At 39.8% G+C, this 21,736-nt stretch overlaps 2 long non-coding RNA genes across 2 annotated transcripts in view; both read left to right on the forward strand.

The window, feature by feature from the left end:
- Positions 1-21,736, forward strand: part of LOC145448464 (uncharacterized) — a 459,562-nt gene that overhangs the window by 53,501 nt on the left and 384,325 nt on the right. The window lies entirely within an intron of this gene.
- On the forward strand, positions 3,031-4,625 carry LOC145447882 (uncharacterized). The gene is made up of 2 exons (XR_013917741.1): positions 3,031-3,411; positions 4,434-4,625. It is a non-coding gene; the product is annotated as an uncharacterized LOC145447882 (long non-coding RNA).

Genomic DNA, 21,736 nt, shown 5'->3' on the forward strand with positions numbered 1-21,736 from the left:
TCGCGATTGTAAATCGAATTGACAACAGTCTACTGATACAAACATATTGTTTTTTAGAGATGCTTTGTTGGAGCTTTGAAATAAATTTGTTTACAAAAATACATTTTCTTCTGTTATGCACGTTATTGTATGTCCGGGTTATCAGTTTCATTGCAGATTTCTGCGCGACGAGAGCACTAGGCTTAACATTTATTTTAATCCGTTTGATGTGTTATCTAACCCCGCCCTATCGCCCACTGCTGCTGAATTTGTTTTATCCAGTAGTATCCATCTGAATGCCGTTTTAATGATTTTTCCTCGAGTCACACAAGACCTTAACTGGTGGTAAGTGCTGCCACTGATAATTTTCAAACCATTACACATAACCGCTATTCAAGAATAACTTCAAGGTGACCTGCTGGATAATAATGACTAGGCTGCACGTAATATTGGCGCCATCCATAGGCTATATGTTGTGATAATACCAAAGGTATCGTCTGAATCGTTACGCGTTATTATTCCAGTCACCACCACATATATTTGTGGAGATTAATGGATTTTCGACTCTAGTTCAGGTCCAATGGACCACGCGGATTTTCAGGACACGACCGCGTATTTAAAAATCACATCTACAGAATTCACTTTGAAATACTAAATTTCTTTCCAATTTCTACAAGAAAATTCAATAAAGGTCATTTTGTTGCTGTTTATCACACCTACATTTTATTGTTTATTTCAGGCGTACGTGGTGCTTATCGCCTATTAAGGTGATGTGCTCCACGGGGTCCGTGGACATATGAGCATGCGACATTACAGCATGCGAGACTTCGGCATGCGACAATTTGGCATGCGACACATGAGCATGTGGGTTAAATTACGGGTTAGGGGTAGGTTAGGGTTGGATTTATGGTTGGGTTAGGGTTAGGCTTTAGGTTAGGTTAGGCTAGGTTAGGTTAGGTTAGACTATGTTTCGGGCTAGGGTAAGTTTTTGGGTTATACAGTCACATGCTGAAGTGACGCATGCTGATGTGTTCCATGCTGAACTGTCGTTTTCCATTGTGTCGCATGCTCATCTGTCGGGCAACCGCTCCACGGCAATGACTTTACAATGTTCAGGAGCTTTGTGTTCGTAATCTTTCGGGCAACTTCCACACTCGCGCGCATCCAAGCCCAGTCTCTCTCGTTTACCGTGCGTCTGAAACTTTAACTTTGTTGCCGGCTTTCTTGACTCGGTTCACCAACAATCAAGTCTTTTCAAAACAGAGCTATGGCAATGTGGTTGACGAGGAGGAGCCTACAGTTGATGTTTGCAGAAGACAGATGACGGCTGCACTATAATAGAGTTGAATTTGAACTAAACCTTGGGGGATCCGTGACGGTTGAGAAAGGGTGCGTGAAAACAAGAAGGTTGACAGTGGACACTCTACCCCAAGCGTAGGTGTGTTGAATCAAATGGTAGGGTGCTGTCGGTAACGTGGGGTTAAGCAGATATACATTTAGTCATTTCAAAATACTTTCTTTAATTTCCAAGCCTTTATATACCTTCATGATAGTGACTTGAGCGTATCAGATCATATATTAAGGTTTCCGATGAAGCCACTCACAGACTGTCGCCGCGCAAACACGATGTACTTCTAATATGTTCAGGAAGCTAGAGACAGTTCTCCCACCAGTTCATTATACTAACCACGTCTACGATACATAGCTATATTCAAAATTTTGATGCGGGTCTTGAATATGCGCAGTGAACAGAAATAAACACAATCGCACTCAGAAAAATTTGTGAGAAGTACATGGTTACCGTTATATCTCGGACAGAAAACGTCGTCGTACTGACTACTCTTCGGAAAAGTGCTCAGGCACATCGGACAGTCATGAGCAAGTTCATCGGGTCTGCTGTCATCGCCACCTAATGATAGCACCGTTGGTTCTATCAATTCCGTATTTCGGCTGTTTCCATTTTCGCCAACGACAAGTGGCGGTACCATTTCTAAATGCAGCGTCAGATATGTCGCATCAATAAATGACAATTTGATCATAACAACTTTTCAGTATTGGTTCAATGTAAATGATCCGCGTGCCATATACCCTTCATTTAATTTTCAACAATCTAGCTATAGCAATTACACTCTTAGAAATATTCGTAGATTTACCCAAATTATACCGGTAAATTTGTCCCGTCAGTTAAATTAACGGTAAATGCCCGTTAAATTAATATACGGGCACGTCAACAGTAAATTTACTTGTTTTTAGAGGGTAAAAAAATTACAGATTAAATTCGTAGACGCAATTTACGGGATAACCAGTATTTCAGATTTACTTTTGGATTTGTAAAAGCAATTTACTGGATAATCAGTATTCCGGATTTACTTTTGCATTCGTAAAAGCGATTTACTGGATAATCATTATATGAAACATATTGCACTTACAATTCGATCATTTTACACGCTTACGGTCTTATGGACATATATATGTGATTTTCGTCATTACATCATGTTTCAATCATCAAGCAAATTACGACATCGATGGTCGTGTTGAATGCTAATCGGTGAATGGTATCCGAACATTTGGGCATTGCAGATACCATCGTTTATATCGCTTTATAAATAGTATCCTTTGAGACATCAAGGTCTAGCAATAGTAGCATGCCAAGCGAATTTGGTATGTTATGTAGTTTTACTGCAGGTATGATATTTTGTTTAATTATCTGTTGGACCAGCTCTGCCACCATTGTAGACTCCTTAACGCATGTATGATGCAAACTATATATCGAGACACTGGAGATGGTGTTTAGCCGCCATGCTCCTTTGCCATTGCGACGAGAGTAGTATACGTCCTTTACCTTTTTCCTGCGAATGGCCATATTGATTGTTTGATCATGAATTCGTAGCTGCTCGAGCGAACAGTACATTGTGACGTCATACATATTCCAGACATAGCGGCGTCAGACGTCAGACATATCGGAGACTGAGCACGTGCGACTGAGATAGATATTATATCGACGCGATGTTTTCGTATTGGATAATAACAAGACGCGTTGCTGTAAGATATTGAGGGTTTCGAAGCCACAGCTTAACTCTAGCTTTAGAATATTGCAGGTGTTGATAGCAGATATTGTAGGTATAGCAGTATCCGAGCTCAAACCAGGCAAGTTATTCTCAGTCCTGTTTCTGAAGACGTATGTATTTTCGTTTCAGTTTAATGGTGAACAGAAGCTATGGCTTATAAGAATATATTACATTTTCTGACATTGAACTACACGAAAATGGAAGCGTTATGGCATTATGAATCGTGACGTCGAATGCTTATGTGATAGAAAGGGATCATTTCGCCTCTCGCTTCTAGCACAGTGCCGTGCGAAATACATTGGACGTGCGATGCAAAGGAATATTGCAAGAAAAGTTTGCAATCACGCTGGAAAAGATGATTCAGGTACGAAATCCTAGGCCAGGGGTATCAAACTCAACTTGCATCGCTGGCCGGATTCAAACTTTCAAACCGCTCGCGGGCCGGATCAGTCAAATCATTCCAAAATATTACGGTACATCAAAACGCCCGCCCTTACTTTTCACTTGAATAGTTTATTATCAATCCTGTATACATTTTGGTATATTACACAACATTCACGATCATATCATATGGATATATTCTAGCAGCACCTTTACTCGCAAACAACGGAATTTTGGCAAAACTTCAAAGATTGATCGTTTGAATTCAACCGCTAAAACACTGACTCTAACGACGGAATAAGCTGACATATTTGTACGCTCCCTTTATTTTATTCGTAATCTGGGCCGTTAACTCATCGTACCGGGTGTGCGCTTTGAGGTACACAAGTGATTTAATTGTAAACGCAGACGTTAGAATTTGGCTAATTATTAATCGTCATTCGGGGTTCTCTGTCTGTCTGGGGCCTTTGAGTAGAAGTGATACAGCAGTGCGACCAAATATATTTGAATTGTATTTTTTATAACTATTATATTCTCCATGCGACCTGCATATAACAGTTTTTTTCGCTTCACGAATAACTACTTTTTGGCTCATTTCTTCATAAATATATGAACTCGCTGTGCACTTTTTGGAGTTTTGGGAATTGGATGTCAGTATCACCAACTTCTTCCTGATGATGACTGGAGTAAAACCATAACACCACTGTCGGATAATTATACCACGGTCTATGATCTTGACATTTGTGGCCTTGCGGAAAGTATTTGTTACAATAATATCTCAACATTTGTTAGAAAATGGGCTGGGTTCTACAGAGGTTTTTCAAACTACGCAGAATTGCTTCGCATGCTGCATTCGGTCTGCGGGCCATATGTTCGACACCGCTATCCTAGGTCATCATTATTCGAGAAATTGACAAGAATATGATACGTCGCAGTATGTCATACTATAGCGTCTCAAAGTTTCCAAATTGTAACTGTGATAAAGACTGCATAATCTTTGTTTAGATTATAGAAGAACCTACAAAAGAGCATGGCCGAAAGTACAGTCCTTCAACTGCTGCTGAAGTTTTGATGAAGCCTTCTTCATTCAGGCAGTTGCTGACTGATGATCTCCACAAGAAAGACTGGATTTTCGTCATTATCCACGCTTACTTTATTTTACGTGTTCCCGCACCAAATAAACCTGATTCAAATTTACTGGTCTCAGGAACGTAAAACTGCTGCAAGGGACCAGACGAGTATATTGATATTACAGCAGATTTCTGTTACCTTTAGTTACGGAAATTTTCAGTAAAATTTCCTACGTTCAGCATGTGTAAAATCATATTACGGGGAGAGTTATTTCGAATTTACTGGTCTCATCAGTGTAAAACTGCTGCACTGGACCAGACCAGTAACTTGGTATTACAGCCGTTTTCCGTTACGTCAGGTAACGGCAATTTTCCGTAAAAATTTTAACAATCAGTCTTTGTAAAAATAAATTACGGTCAATATTATTTACGGGAAAATATTTTTCAAATTTACCGGTCTCAGAGTCGTAAAACTGCTGCCAGGACCAGACCAGTAATTTGACATAGAATATTTTTAACAGTGTAGCATGGCTTATCTTTTTCATTTTCTGCTTTATTATGATGGCTATAGTGTGGATGTTTGACTGGGATCGATTCAAGTCGTTGCGACTGCTGCCTTTCAAGTCAGTGTATAGAAATCTTGTGGTGTTTTGAATTAAAAAGCGAATAATTGGGCAAAGTATTGTGGTCTTCATTAAAAACATAACGCGCCGCGCCGCGCTTAAGTGTCTAACTAACGGGGCCTTGGTAGAATTACACGGCGACTACCTGGAAATTGGTTGGTTGGTTTTAAGGTATTCATGATGTTTATCGACTACTATGGTCATTTACACCAGGGCGATATTCTTCATTATTTTCCGTAACTGCAGGCTTATAGCACGGCCAACTTCTAAGCTTTTTGTAAGACACCGCTTACGTGGATGAGATGGCGAGGAGGAGGAGGAGCCTAGATAAACCTCCAACACGTATAAGGTATAGAAATTCTGAAGTCGACCTCGGTCGGACTCGAACCCGCAACCCATTGGTGTCGAAGCCGCGGATTATACCACTGCGCTATCTCGCCACCCCCAAGCTGGACATTAGGACGGAGTGAAAATGACTTTTTTTAATCGAAAAAAGTGGGTTCAAAAATCCCGACAAATGACCTGAAACTTCCAATAACAGTTTTCCAGCAGACATTCCCCCGATTTCTGCGCGCGAAGGGGTAAATCTACATATCTCGTTATCCGCCGGTCGTAGAGTCATGAGATATAGCTCAAAAGCTGCAGAAACATCATGTTTATAGAAGTCCTAAGTAGGAAGTTTTCTCTGTTGTGAACACAAAACTAGTTATAGCCAAAAACAGTAAAAACGCGGGTAAACGGCGAGAGTAACTACATAGTCAGATGCGTTGGGGCTACGGGGAGCTCAGACTCTACGACCAGTAGATGCCGAGATATGCAAATTTACCCCCTCGAGTGCAAAAATTGGGAGGTTTGCGGCTGGAAAATGGGGGCAATCCCCTATATATTCAATTTTTATTGAAGTTTCGGGTAACTTGCTGCGATTTAAGAACCCCCTTTTTTCGATTTAAAAAAGTCATTTTCACCCCACCCTACTGGACAAGTACAGCGTGATTGCATGTATATTCTAGTGCTGCTCTAAGAGCTTTCTGGCGATATCGTCGTTAAGGAGGTCGAATATTGGAATCTTCGAAATAACCGTGTATTTTGTTTTCATACGGGGTTGAAAATAATCCATTCCATTCGTTCCTGTATTGGAAAACTAGACTGTATCATATTATCTTGAAAATAGAATGCGATTATTATATGGGAGCTCGTACTCGGTCAACATCAGTGCTCATTTCTGCCCAGCTAGCAGAGTTGTCGAAATGAAAAAACTTACTACCCGACAACGGTTATCATGAAAACCATGCAGGAAGACAAAACGAAAACGGGATTTAAATAAAATACTATAACTTGATATTGAATGGATAATTCGAAATTGCGGTGTAGGTATATTTTCTGGCTGCAAAATATGTGAATTCATGACTCACCAAATGGTGGTGCACCAGTGATGAGCGGAGTCTGCTTTTCGAGACTCCGAGTCCCTCCGACAACTTTGGCCTCTGAGGCAAAGTCCCTCCGACTCCGGGGATCTCAATCCCAGACTCCGAGATAACCCGGAGAATCTTGTCCAGTCTCCGAAACATATTCAGACCATTGTCGAAGAATCCCAATCGATGTTTTCGATAGCCTGTCTGATATTCATACCAGTTTTTTAGTATCCGTGAATTGCCGAACAGTCGCAACATTACTTCTGAGAGTCAAGTTCTCTCCAACAAAATGGACAGTCAAGCTAATAGAACTGCGACCCTTTAGATCGGTCCACATATCTGTGATGCCAGCCAGCCCATAACACTTGATAGCAACTCTTAGTTCCTCTGACAGCTTCTGCTTCAAAGAAAAAGCCTCCTCATCCAACTTACGTTTCACCGTAAATCTGGATGGCAAAACGTCTTCTGCACAACACCACGGCAAACCGGCACTTCTTCGGTATTCTCCACCCGGCGATCAGTGTTCCCCATGATCACCTTCTCCTTTGATTTCTTGCTTACTTTTTTGTTGGAAGAAAGGAACTTTCTTCAACTGCGATCAATTCTTCTTACACGCTTCGATATGTCTTCGAAGATGCGACGTACCACTTGTCAACTTGTGATGCTTTAGCTGAACATTGCAATTTTGACAGCTCGCAAACCCGGTATACTGGCCGTTATTATCATGCAGCACCAGAGTGAAATCCTTCCACACGTCACTCTTTTTTTGCGTCTTTGTGAGTAACCCACTTGACGTCGACGGTGCTTCAGCCATTATATTAAAACGACGAAGGAAGACCAGTCAGTTCGAACTAACTACCACTAACACCACTGAAATCGACAATCACATCACAGGTTTCAGTAAATTGAGTTCCGCATCGCCATGAAACAGTTGATGGAACTGCACTGCACTAAACATACATGATGCATCACTGACGCACCGATCGACGCTCCTTGGAGTTGACTAAATGACTAGTGACTTCCAATTTTGAAGCTGATACATGATATCTGGAATTTGGAGTCTGAGACAGACCAGCAGCAGAAACTTGATTGCGGTGCTGATTTTTCTTATCACATCAAAGTCATTTCTCAATCAAACCAAACATTACGTGACGAAAATTCAGAAGAGTTCTGGATGACTGACTACGTCAATCAATATTGAAGGAAGCGTAGTTGAATTGATGCGAGCAGAGCAGAGCAGATGTTTGTAGTTATTTAGTGTGGCTGTTCAGAAATGCAATCATTAAATCATGTAACACATTGCATAAGTTATTATTGTTTCCATCCAGATACTTGCTTGTTGTATGTATATTTCTCACAGATATAAAGGTGATATTGATGTAACACTTATTATCGATATCTCTCACTGTAAATTGCAAGTACGATGAAAGTTGCGAAAAGTTATCATTATCACAAAAGTGGTATCGGATATTATCTTGTTTCAACTGATACCAACGTTGAGAATACATTTTCACAAAATGGACCTATTACTATGTTGAAGGTCATCAGGATAATGGGATATACTCCGTTATAATCATGAACTTTCTGGAAGAATCAGGGTAGCTGAAGGCTGTACCATAAGGAAGCCCCGCTGTATGCTGCTGATTGTAAATGTTTCGCACAATTACTGGGGTAGCATGAAAATTAGTCACGAAACAAATACGCAAGGAGGAATGTAATGTGACTATAGAAGACTGCAATGATAGCAACGTGGAACTGGAAGATTCTGGAGATCTTATCTCATAATATGGTGACATTCAGCAGTGGATTCAAAGACTGCATCTCAAGGCAGGGAGCAAATGATGCACTGCGAATGATATTGGGTGCCTTCAAGTTTGTGAACTACAGACACTGCTCAACGGAAATGCCTTGCTAGATCACTAGGTTACTCTCCAGTCCCCAATTGCAGTGCAGATGGCTGATTTTTATGCACTTGGCAATCATTTTTGCATGTTACCCGTCATATTACAACTTTACAAGGTGTCAACTGTCTGTGTTTTGGTTTTTAATCAATAGTGTCTTCTGGTCAAAGCTATCGAAAGATATCGGCGGCAAAACTTACAATACTCCGTAAAACTCCGGAAAAATATTTGTTGTAAACTCCGACTCCACTCCGGGTATCACAAAATTGGCAAAACTCCGCTCCGGATCCACTCCGACTCCGCTCCGGTGCTCATCACTGTGGTGCACAGAGAAGATAATTGATATCTTCGTCTTCATCGATATATAGATCAAAACCGTCTTTGCATACACACTCATATCCGCCGAATGTGTTGATGCATGTCTATGAATAACGTATCCAATATTATGCTTCATGTTGGCAAAACAAAAAATTGGGGTAGGGGGCCTATTTATACAACTATATGGTCCTTGTAAAGAGGGAATGTAGTGAGGCGATTGTGTTGGGAAGAAAGTAACAAATGTTACCGCATAGTGATTGTTCCCATTTACTGAATACATGCATTCCAAAATTTTGAAATGCGTGATCACAAGTGATCTTAAAAAAATCCAATTTTATAGGCTTAGTTTGTCAAATCGTCAGGCAACCGCTTCGTTACCGTTACCGCCAGGTTACGTTGCACACCAAATTGACTCAATTTCAACGAGTATGCCGAGGTCAGGCAAATTGAAATTTCGGTCATTTTTTCAAATAACAGTATTGAGGGTGGCGAATTTCGTCTCTCCGATATGATAAAAATCGTGTTCCAGGTATGCCTGAAGAAGCAGGGATGTCTGTCCCACGCGTTTCTGTCTTGACAATGACATGTATGGTGTAGTTTGGGTGTAGACAACACCAGTTGACAAAAAAACATGTGACATGGATTAGCTCAGGTGTGGGCAAACTTTTGAGCCAGCGGGCCGCATTCAACATCTGAATCCATTCGCGGGCCGCACTATACAAAATTGGGAGTATGTGAGTACAAGGAGATATCTGTATATTTAAAGCAAACCAAACATTGCTTTGATGATATCGTACATGCGTCAGAAACAGTAGCAAGATTTCATAGGCTGGTCGACCTCAATAACCAATTTGTCAAAACTATAGAGATGGAAGTCAGTTGTCCCGATTCTTAGAACAGGATTGAAATTTAAATCTGTGAGCAGCCATCTGTTCATAGATTTACTAATTCGACTTTTGGTTCAGTTCCAGGACACACAATGCTGACATTATAACCATGTTAGCTTCTAACACGCTTCTACCATGTGTAGATGAAATATAAATACCCATATCCTACGCATACAGAGCACGAATCTACCTAAGACGAGCGCGAATCGTTTTTTATAAGCACATCATTGAAATAATTAAAACTGGAGTGACCAATCTGAAATCACACTCGTGATCCGAATTATGTCAATCTGGTTCAGGATTTCACTGATGCGTAGCAGTTGAAACCTTTCAAAATGCATGGTCGCGAAAGAAATTAAACATAAAAAATAATATAGGAAGTATTTGCCTTGGAACAGTGGTTCTCAAACTTTTAAAGACACGCCCCCCTATTATGATGGTGAAAGATTTCGCGCCCCCCTTGTCGTCATATCTATCTTATCGTCATGCTAGCAAACCTATCTATCTTATCGTCATGCTAGCAAACCTAACGGGTAGTTAGATGGCATGGAAGGTTGCGACTTTGAATGAGAGATTTTTAAATATGAAATTCAGACCAAATACAGAGCAATAATCATGAATGGGAAGTAAATCGCGCCGTGCGCGAAAAAAAGAGCTCAGCTTCGCCCCCCCTCCCCCAGATGCTTTCACGCCTCACATGAGGCCTACCCCCCAGTTTGAGAATCACTGTGTTAAAATTATCACGGTGATATATACTAAGGAAACGTTTAATCAAATCCATGCCCTAATTCTATTTTAAGTACGAATTTGATCAATATTTTTAATAAGTTTCTTAAGACTCTCGCGGGCCGCACAGAACGGTGTTGCGGATGCATGCGGCCCGCGGGCCGTAGTTTGCCCACCCCTGGATAAGCTGCTGGATATTGTAGTCAGATTCATATAAATAGCCACGTTGGAAGGATGGCGAGATGATATCCGAACAGAGTACTTGACAGTTTTACACACTGAAATTGACGACCACGAGGAGGAAATGAACTGAAAAGCAGGTAGAAGATGGGTAAAGTGAATATATTTATCAAGTGATAGGAAATATCTAAAAGAACATTTTGTCGGCCCCAGTGTAGATTTCACGGAATTCAAATGAAGTTTGTGGCTGTATTCTTCACATTGCATTCTGATAAGGGTTGGTTCGGATATCAATAATTTTCACTATCCGGATAACGGATATTTCCGGATATTTGGAATTTATCTAACCGGTTAACCGGATAATAACTGCTAAGTGAGATAATCGATTTCATGAGGTCTGCATGAAAAACGGATCGCAAAATCATTACACCATGTTATTGTAGAGTACCTATACCTACATGCGCGGTACGAGCGAATACGAGAAAAACCACGCAAATTCAATGTTCACTGCTTTTGCAACACCTTTCTTATAAAGCACAATGCATCAACTGTGGCATCCTGTAGCCGGGACCGGAATTTTGTATCAAAGAGTCCTCGTGCATTGAATGCTCTTTCTGATTGAATTATATTTGATCCTTCATTATATGTACTAAACTCAGGTCATGTATCGATAGGGTGCTCGATGAAAATCGCCTTTGCTTCATTATAAACATCACAATTTTTCCTTCAATCAAAAGTTATTGTTATTATCATTTCATGTCATTCGCGATATTCGGTGACAACCATTTAATGGTTTTCGCATTCATTTTAGTAGAACACCGATGCTTTCAATTGTGCTTGAGGTTTGATTTGGTATTGAAAGACACCCAGATGACTAATGAGGGTGCTTGCAAAGTTTTCGAGCACATAAATCATAGTATTAACAGTCAACACTTATGTGAAATAACAGAATTGCCGCTTAGACATCGTGTAGCTTTTAGCCAAGTAGTTCATAGTAGACGGTGACTAGATGGGTCTGGGACTGGTTGCGAGCAAAATTCATGATATGTTGGCATTGATGTGACCTATCCCAGTAAAGCAGGACATACCGATGTCTCTGCCTGGATTATTGATAGCAAATTGGTCATTCCCGAAATCTCATCCACAGAGACAGCTATTACATCCTTCAGCAGCCCAGTGTTTTAATATTTCTCTATATGACACTGACGAATCCAGAGCATCAAAATGGTGCTGATTGCAATGGAATGGGCTGCGCCGATGAATAGTATTTATGAGCTGAAAAATAATTTCTGATCCTTCGCGTAAGCTTTGATACTCGAGTTTTTCATGTGCTAGAAACTTTGCGGGCTTCAGGGAACCCAAATGGTAACCGAATGAGCTTATAAAGCACATTAGTCATTTGCTTGTCTTTTATAGTATCCCATGAGACCCCTTCTTGTCATAGAACAATATGAAGTGATAGTGAGAGAGACAATTAGATCGTTTTCACCGAATACGGAGAATTATTTGAGGAGAGGATGATTACTTTGGACAGGAAGACGTCACGGTTATCATCAACCAGCGATGATAATACTACTGTTTTTTTTCTTCTCATTATCCATATTATTATTGGTGACGAGTAAGTTAGTAGTACGCTCCACAGCTATAACACCAATGAATTCATCGGCGATTGGGCGTTTCTATTCCAGGGGTTCTTAACCAGGGTCCGTAGACCCCTTCGGGGTACGAAGCACCAAATCAGGGGATACGAGATGCATTGTGGAATTAGGCCTATATGCTGTGGAATATTTCTTGGCCAATTTATTCAACTGGAAAATGGTCTTCGCGCTATACGCGCGATTTTATGTGAATGTGCTTTCTGATTTTAATATAGGTAGGTATCTAGGCCCTACCGTTGGAAATTGTGTTGAAAATGAACAGGGGCTACAAGAAATCTTATTGGAAGCACGAGGGATACGATCGCTAAAGTTAAGAAATAATGCTATTACTATGGCTCAATAATGATTATGTTTAAGTTGTTATTGACACGTTCCGATAATAAATCGAAGGCAAAATCTAATGCTGATTTAATTTGACTTTGTCAATGACAGTAACAATAGCATACTTATCACGACTACATCAAAATCAGGATTAGGCTACACCGCTCAAATGCTCTGATATCAGATCAATCTTCAGTGGATTTTAAAATATTCTACATAAAATTGTGGCACGTCAAAGGTCCATTGCAATATTATAACCCGACAGTTTGACAACGTCATGATGCCTCCTCACACATGATGTTTATAACTCATTATTTTAACAAATTATGCCCTGCAAAAAACAATGTTATATCAATATTTGAAAATGTGATTTTTTCCGTGTCAAGCGTTAATATAGTACATTAGCAAATTATATTTTCACTATGCTTGCGGAATGCATGTCCGCAAGCTTCCTTCTAATAAGGCCTACTTGGAAATTATACATTGAATATCCCTATTATTGATACTGCGGCCCGCGGCGTCATCAAAAACTTGATATTGGCCCGGGAGCACATTTGAGTTTGAGACCTCTGGCGTAGACCATCTAGATCTGGGAAAATATCAGAAGATGGTCAATACACATTCTGTGTAGGTTCGGTTCACCTGAACCATAGTGTCCTATATGGCGTGGTTCGGGGCCTACGATTTTCGTAGGCCCCGTGTGGACACATGTAAATCTCACGGCTCAGGGATATTGGTCCACGTCACACTTCCCATTAAGTCAAAGGCAATTTGACGGTGATTTTTGACCGGCTTGTCGTGCTTTAAATTTGATAAAACGGGTATGAATCTAAATCTACCGCTGTATTAATTACCAATATATGGATTTTATTCCGCTCGTGGTCCTGGCACCCCTCAAATCAGTCTCGAATGTTGCATTGTAACGAAGTTTGGCATTGTGTCGCAGCCATGCCGTCTGGGAGCAGGAGAGAAGCAGAGCAAACCGCAAGGGCATTGGCCATTGTTGCGAAACCGATCGAGCATTCACACTCTCGCCAAGGTCACTATGCTCTCGCACTTGTTCCTGAGCTGCTCAGATGGCATGGTTGCGTCATAATACCAAACTCATTTACAAGTCAACATTCGAGGCTGATATCGGGATATTCCTGGACCACAAGCGGACCAAAATTTATATTTTCATAAGCAGTACAGCAGGAGCTTTCGACTGATACCCCTTTTATCAAATTTAATATTCGCCAAGCCAGTTACAAATTACGGTCAAATAGCCTTCGACCAAACGTAAAGTGTGGCGTGGACCCTTTTCACTGAGCCGTGAGATTTGCTTGTGTCCACACCATATACGACACAATGACTGAACTATACTAGTATCGACTCTGGATGCGCACAGACGTAAATAACATTCCATATAGTTACCTCAGTGACACTGTCACATTTCGGAGACAAGCATTCATCGATATCTACGCAGTGACCACGGCCAACAATAGTTTCGTTGTGTAGACTGTAACCATCCCAACAGTGGTAAGAAATGACATCGCCTTGGGGAAGAAGTTCATGTAATATTTGTTATAATAGTAAAGTTTTTCGAAGTTCATTTATCTTTTTTATACAATGATCGTTTCCAGAAAATAAATATTTCGAGATATTCGCTTGGTCTTCTAGACAAACATCGCATACCCAATCTAGTGATGATGGCAAGACAAACTAATTCGACGCAAGGGTCGGTTGGGAGTTCAACTGTCGGTAACGATGGAATCCTTTCCTCCGCTTCTGGGATGCATTTTCTGTTCCATTTTTCGTTCTTGAAACCTTTTTTGTGAAATAGACATGCATCACAGCGTGAAAGATGAACGATTACTTATTGGCATTTCAATGTTATTTCAGCACAGCAGTACCCCGGGTCTGTCTTTGAAAACGTCATTTGATGTTAGCGTTGGTGAAGAGTAAAGAGAAATCTAGACCTACTTTTTTATATAAAGAGTCCAGACATACTACTAGAAATACGTCCTTCCGACAAAAGTTAAAATGCATTCACTTCACAGCATAATTTCGCAAATACCTTGCAGCGCTGGTTAATTCCGTATATATATAGATAGCATGTTCCACCGTAACCCCACTAAAGTATGTATTGAGCACATGGAAGCAGATTCTCGACTGTTGACGGTGCCCTCTGAAAACTTAACACTGGCGGCATCCTGCTGTACTCAAAATTGTTGTATTTCTCGGATAGGCCCACACTAAATTGATAAAACGCAGTGGCGTGCGCTGAGGTTTATGGCTGGTTACGGTTAGCCACTGAGTCTAACTAAATATGTCACCCGCTTAGATCAAACTTTATTGGTATCGAAAATATCATTTAAACTGTGGAAGACCAGGGGTAGATCCATGATTAGGGATTCAGATTTCCTTTGAATAAGTTTCGCTAATATATGAAACCTACAGGGCTAGCTGATGGAGTTGACGACCTGTTTCCTATCACTAATAGTGGTAAGTCAACATTCTGTCAAAAGTGTAGAGTTAGGTCAAAAATTGTCAGAAGTTTTGACAAAGACAAAAAAGTTTTACAACCTACATTTCGTTCGTATCGTAGATGTTTGCACTGTCGGTGAACTTATCGTTTGACATTTTGCATCTTATAGGTTGTAGCCTATGCTACTCTATATATTGGTCTGCCGTTGTAGATGGCTCATTGTCTGCTCGTTGTGATTCATAAACAGTCAAATGTGAACTAAATGGGTTGACATGGTGTTATTATAGAGCAGTGGTCGGTAACCTTTTTCGTCCGAAGAGCCATGTTAACCCTATATTTTCTATTTTAACTGCCAAATCGCCATATACATGCCAATCAATTGTTACGCCTCAATTGAAAATTCGTGACGTACTGGTAGTACTAATTCTTGCTCACTATATATGGGATTCGCCGTGGGCGCCATATTTCCTCTGCAAAAACTCATAGGCTACTAATCATGTGATAGCGCAATTCATCGTAAATAGCTCCAAAAATAGCTCATAATTTATAACAACTGGTATTTATCTAACTATAGCACTGATTCCGAAAATCTAAATATTGATCGACTTCTCAATTCGGCGGTAACATAAACGTTGTACTAAATGCCTACATTTTAACGGCAGTACTAGAAAGCTACTAATCCACTTGGACGTTGGTAGCGAAGTTTTGTTTGTAATTTGGATTTGTAATTGGAATGTCACTTCCAGGACAGTTCATATATCGGCGTAGATCAGGATGACAATGTGTATTTGAAAACTAGATTGTCGTATAGGCGTCCCTCTCCATGTCTGCTATTCTCTTGATCAACCAACGTATGGTGCAATCCAAGATTACGCAGCGCGCGATACCGGGTACATCGAATTCACGAGGGATAACCTTCTAGTCGCTGGCGCTACAGCAACTTGAATTTGAAGATTTTGTAAAGGGGTCCGAGCCTTTAACCCCGGGCACGCCACTATGCCTTGACCTCTCAAAGACATGTTAGTGCGGCGACGAGAATATATCAACGAGTGCCGAAAATATATTTCCACAAAGGTGGTTGGCTAGTGTAATAATAACACGTAACGCTTCCGACGACACAATTGGTTTATGATCGCAACAAATATGGCATTAAAATTGACAAACACATTTTTTGAATGAGCATAATGTCAAGCCTGGTCATTTCTATCTAGCAGATTATCTTAAAGTTATTATGGAAAAATGTTTATGTATATCACAGGAGAAATGGATTTTTGTAAACATTTCGAAGTCACCGTGATTGACCTTACTCATCCAACTATTTTCCCCACAATCCCCAACAAAACATCTCTAAACAGCAAAGTGTTTGTATCAGTTGGCTGTCGGCAATTTAGCAATTAAAATGAGTCTGCACAGTAGGATATTTCATCTCAGACGCGGCCATTATGTTGATGTGAGCTCTGGAGTTTTACTAGTCATGAAGTGAAAGAGCCTTGTGATTTTCCGAACATAAAAAAGTACAAAATAGGTTATCAATTATTTTAAGGCTTCGAGGACCCCTTGAAAATGCTTCGCGGACCCCCGGTTTAGAACCACTGCTCTATAGTGTCATGCTCAACGTAGCGCAATATCCTAACCGAAGCAAGACACTGCGTGGACATTGGATCTTCTATCAAGAAGCGCATAATGAAAAACTGTGATATACAGAACTTTGTCAGAATGAACCTACACGGTGGTGCCAGCCAACAACTGCTGCTGTTGAACTTACTTTCTCAATTCTGGGCAAGCTATCTAGTAATGACAGACATTTTCTACCCGACAATGTAGGAAAGTATCTTTCGTTGCATTACTATAAATTTCAATGATTTCGACCATAATGCGTCGTAAGGACAGACAGTTCCAACCAGAAATGTAGATAAGTTGTGCCATTGTAACATTATGTGCGAAAACACCAAATATGCATACATGAGGGCAAAATTTTGTAAAAATTATTTTTTTTTAGGTAAAAAATGTTAATATTTTGATTTGTTATATCAAAATCTTCCATTTTTAGGTAAAAAATATTACATTACATATTGCATTAACCATCTTCACACACAAGATATCTAGGCTAGTCGTCGCCATCAGATCCACATAAGCGATGACGTAAAAAAGCTTGACATCACGTCACTGATTATTAAATAATCCTGTTAGCTCAAAATGCGAAATAATGAAATCATTTTCGATGAACAATACTTCAGAAAGATATGACGCTGGCCTTGTCACAATGACACAAAAACAGTCCTGTCAATTTTCGATGAACCACCAAGGGCAAATAGTGCACATTCAAACCAACCTGTCAAACAGCTGCATCTGAAATCCCTGTCCTTGTTGCGACATTTTCCACTCTCTCCACAAACAATGTTCCCAAATGCCGCGCAAAAATCATATCGTTTCGGAATGACCTGCCAAAAACAATCTGCGTTCATATGGACGAAACATTTTGGCAACGGAAGAATACCCACGGACATGCTGCTGCATGTATAATCGTCGCGTCTGTTATCACATACGGTGAGACAGTGCCCGTTATCATTCCATCGCAAGCAGTCTGCAGGAGAAAAAGTGCGTTCAGTTATCCTGCCTATACGACCACACATAGCCTTGCCAAGGTGTCAAATATTTGGTTGTGTATGATATACAGGGAACTTATACGCAATATAGCCTGTTTATGCGAATTGGCAAGATTTTTTGCTTAATATGGGTGCCCGGAAAAAATGCATGATCTACAGCAGGGGTCATCAGCGCGGTGCCTGCGGGCCCCAGGTAGCTCGCGAGCCTTTTCTAAGAATAGATCGAAAAGTATGGGCCAGGGACCATGAAACATTGACCCATATTAATCGACGCGTGTTGTCCGAGGTCTTTGACATGATATGCCCAGGCGCAGAAATGATGGCCCCAAATCTTCCCGTTCTTGCAATATAGCCCAACGCAACACGCAGGGGAATAAATCTTTAGTATGTGAATTTGGACCCATGTTTTAAAGCAGGGATGGCCAACCTTTCCGACCGATGGGCTACATGCAAGCGACGAACCATTGCGCGGGCCACTATCCGTGAGAAGCGCGAAAATTCTTCAGTTTATAGGTCAACAATAGGTCAATAATATTGTTACTTGAGTATATTTCGGGCCTGCTGTATATCGCTGGACTCACTTCGCAAGGACTGGACTATTCGGCGCCAGGACATATCGATATCGAAAGCTTTGGCCAGCATATGCGTCAATGATTTTGTGCTTATAGGATTCATCGTCGACGGTCTTTCTGTGGGCGCAAACGCAAGGTCGCTTGTTGGGCGACGCTTTCTCTTGTAATTGCGAATATATTTTTACTCAATCTGGTACATCAGGTGCTCTTTCATTTTCATGTGGGGGTAACAATATTAAAAGCAAGAAAGCGCGCGACAACATATTGCGGGAAGCGTGAAGAAAAAATTTACTTAAGATAAATCCGCCACATAATATTCTGCTTTATTGTAATGAGCGAAGATCTACCAAAAGTGTCACTGGCCCATGGGCCTGCCAATGCTTCGGAACCGTTAGTCTAGTCGTCACATCCTATGTGTTGCGGCCCGGCCAGACCAATCAAATATTTGGTTGGCCTTGCAAGTTCACAATCTGGGCAATCCATTTTTGATAATATCAATAATTCGAAAATAACCTAGCGGGTCACTCTAAACCTTCTAACCAGCCACATGTGGCCCGCGGGCCACGGGTTGGCCGGCCCTGTATTAAACAAAGCGTAGTAAAACATTATTTATTTTAAATGTAACCCTATTGTTATATTATGAAGTTATAGATCAGCGGAGGCCAACCCTTATACCAACAAAATCAATTAACCAGGTAATTTATTGTAAACTTGTTGCCAGACCAACCGAAAATTATATTAGACTGATCGTGAATTTTGGGATGCTAAGACTGAAATAGCCGTTCCGCCGCATTGGCCTACGCAAGGGTCATCCGAATTTTAGTAGATCTTCGTATATGGCCACAACGTAAAATATTTCGTGGCAGAGTTATTTGACTTGATATTTTTCTTAGCAATTCGCGCAATTTATTGTCACTCCATTTCTTGCTTTTATTATTTTTGGTGTTTTCCGGAAAATTAAAAATAATCTATATGCCTAGTCGGAATTGAGTCTAACGATATTCGAAATTATGAAAGAACGTGCCGTCCAATACGCGACTTTGCGTCAGCACTCGCAGAAAGATCGCCGGTGATGAAACCTTTGCACGAAATGATAGACCCATGATCACTGAAATCTTCGATATTGATCTTTCCAAGCGTTTATTAATTATGCCCTGGCCAAATAAGCCCAACAGCATACAAATACGACCTACAATATATGCAATTAACATATATATTGACCGAATTCATGCATTAACTTTGAAAAAATTTCGCTTATTGGGCGCGGCTAGCACATACATGTCCACAGAGTTTTCATGGCATAATTGTTATCGATTTTGATGCCTTGTAATATAAGCCTTATTTTTACCGTTACCTAATCCGGTTCGCTCCGATCGGAAGACTAAAACATGATTTCAACATTCAAGTGGACCGCGCAATGGTTCGTAATCTCATGTTGGCCGGAAAGGTTGGCCACCCCTGGAATATATGTTCTGATGATGATAACTACCGACCGAAAAAATGCTGCAACACGATGTAGACCAGTAGTATGAGAGAGGTCAACGGGACCCCCTCCAATCAACGCCGAGTATTTTATCACGTGGCATCTCTTATCCAATCAGAATGCAGAACGATGTGGGCGTGGTTCCAATACGAGAGAGGTTTTGGTTGTGTGAGAGATGGCATAGTTCCAATCCAGTAACGCTGAGATATTATTACGTCATTATTGCGTAAGTTGATTACCTTCATTATGATTGCGTATTGCAGTTATGCAATAGTTATGCATAGTTCCAGTCCAATAACGCTGAGAAATGTTTACGTCATGATTACGCCATTATATTGATTGCCTTAGGATTGCAATACGTGATCATGATAGTGTAGCACGAGAGCGAGAGATAGATGACGTAATCATATCTCAGTCGCTAGGGCAATCAACATAATGACGTAATCATTCAATTTACCGCCGCCACCACGCCGCTATTAATAAATTGTCGCGACGCACCGCACGCCCGCGCGATAATTTGTCGCGTCATTACCACCCGGTTGTAGACATTTTATTATGATTTCAATGATTAATAAAAAATAATTAATAAATCTCACAAACTAATATAAAAAATGGCTACTATCTTATCATTTTTTCTGAAATTGATCTTGTGTTGTTGATGAAAGTAAACATTTATGCTTCGTTTTTATAAACACGACATGATTTAAATAATTTTTAAATATTAATAGTTATTTTCGCAATTTGGAACAATTACGTAACCCCACCTAGCAATGATTACTGAAAATAATTATTAAATCTCACAAACTAATAATATTAAAATTGGTTAATATTGTGAAAAAATCTCACAAAGTAATAATATAAAAATTGGCTAATATTGTGAATATCTAATCATTGTGAAATCAGCAATTATCTCATGTTGTTTATGAAAATGATCAGCTTACGTTGTTATAAGCACCAAAACAGGACTAAAATATTTTTGTAACTTCGGTTCTAACATTGGAATAATAATTATTAATAATATTTTTTCATTATTCTTTGAAATCATATTTATAATAATATTGTTGCTTTGTGAATATCTTATTAAATTTTAATTAAATTATCTATTATCTTGTGTTGTTGATGAAATAGTTTGCATAAAAGACGTTCACTATTATAATCTACATGACTTAAATGATTATTAAAATTAATTTAAATAAATCCCACAGAGTAATAATATAAAAATTGGGTAATATTGTGAATATCTTATCATTGTGAAATTAGCAATTATCTCATGTTGTTGATGAAAATGATTTTAAAGATCAGATTTTTGATAAGCTATTCGCGCATGAAGCAGCTCTACCCACCCCCGTACTATACTAAAGTATTAGATGTGTAGTAAAATGTATATTTTGCCAGATTTTTTGTTTTATGACTCAGCGAAATTGTTTTTTCAATATTCGTTGAAATCATTGTAGCTTATAACGGTGCACATCTTTTTGTACAACAAGCTCCATGTTTAATTAGAATTAGAGCTACACAAAATTCAAACACTTGCAACCCGCATGAAGGTGCATCGTATCATTACACAATAATAAACTTCATTCGATAGTCAACATTTAATTGTGACGTCATAAATTCGTATTTTGATTTTTTTTGTGATGAGATAAGATTGCTTGATATGCAGGTCGCGCATGAAGCAGATCTCTCCACCCTGTACTATAGTAATGTGTTAGATGTGTACTCAAATGTATATTGTGAATAAGATCAGTTACGCTCCAGCTACGGTGTTTGTTAACCCGTTATGAAATTTCTGGCGCCATATCTTCACCGTCACACTTATACTCAACGCGAATGCTATATTGTAGCTTAATTTCATTATGTACTACGTGCAAAAATATGCTATGTGTCTCTCAATTTCCTTTCAAAATCCATATGATACAACAGCTGGCCTCTACAGGAAATTAACTGAATACATTCTTGGCCAATGAATAGTGTCGCAGTACCTTACCGTATGCACTACAAAATGCTATCATTTTACAGTATTAATGAGACACAAACCACACTAATAATATCAACAAAAAAATTGCCTAATATTATGAATATCT

Source organism: Botryllus schlosseri, chromosome 10 (genome assembly GCF_051294905.1).
Source record: "Botryllus schlosseri isolate E-star chromosome 10, Bs_hap1, whole genome shotgun sequence".
Lineage (NCBI taxonomy): Eukaryota > Metazoa > Chordata > Ascidiacea > Stolidobranchia > Styelidae > Botryllus > Botryllus schlosseri.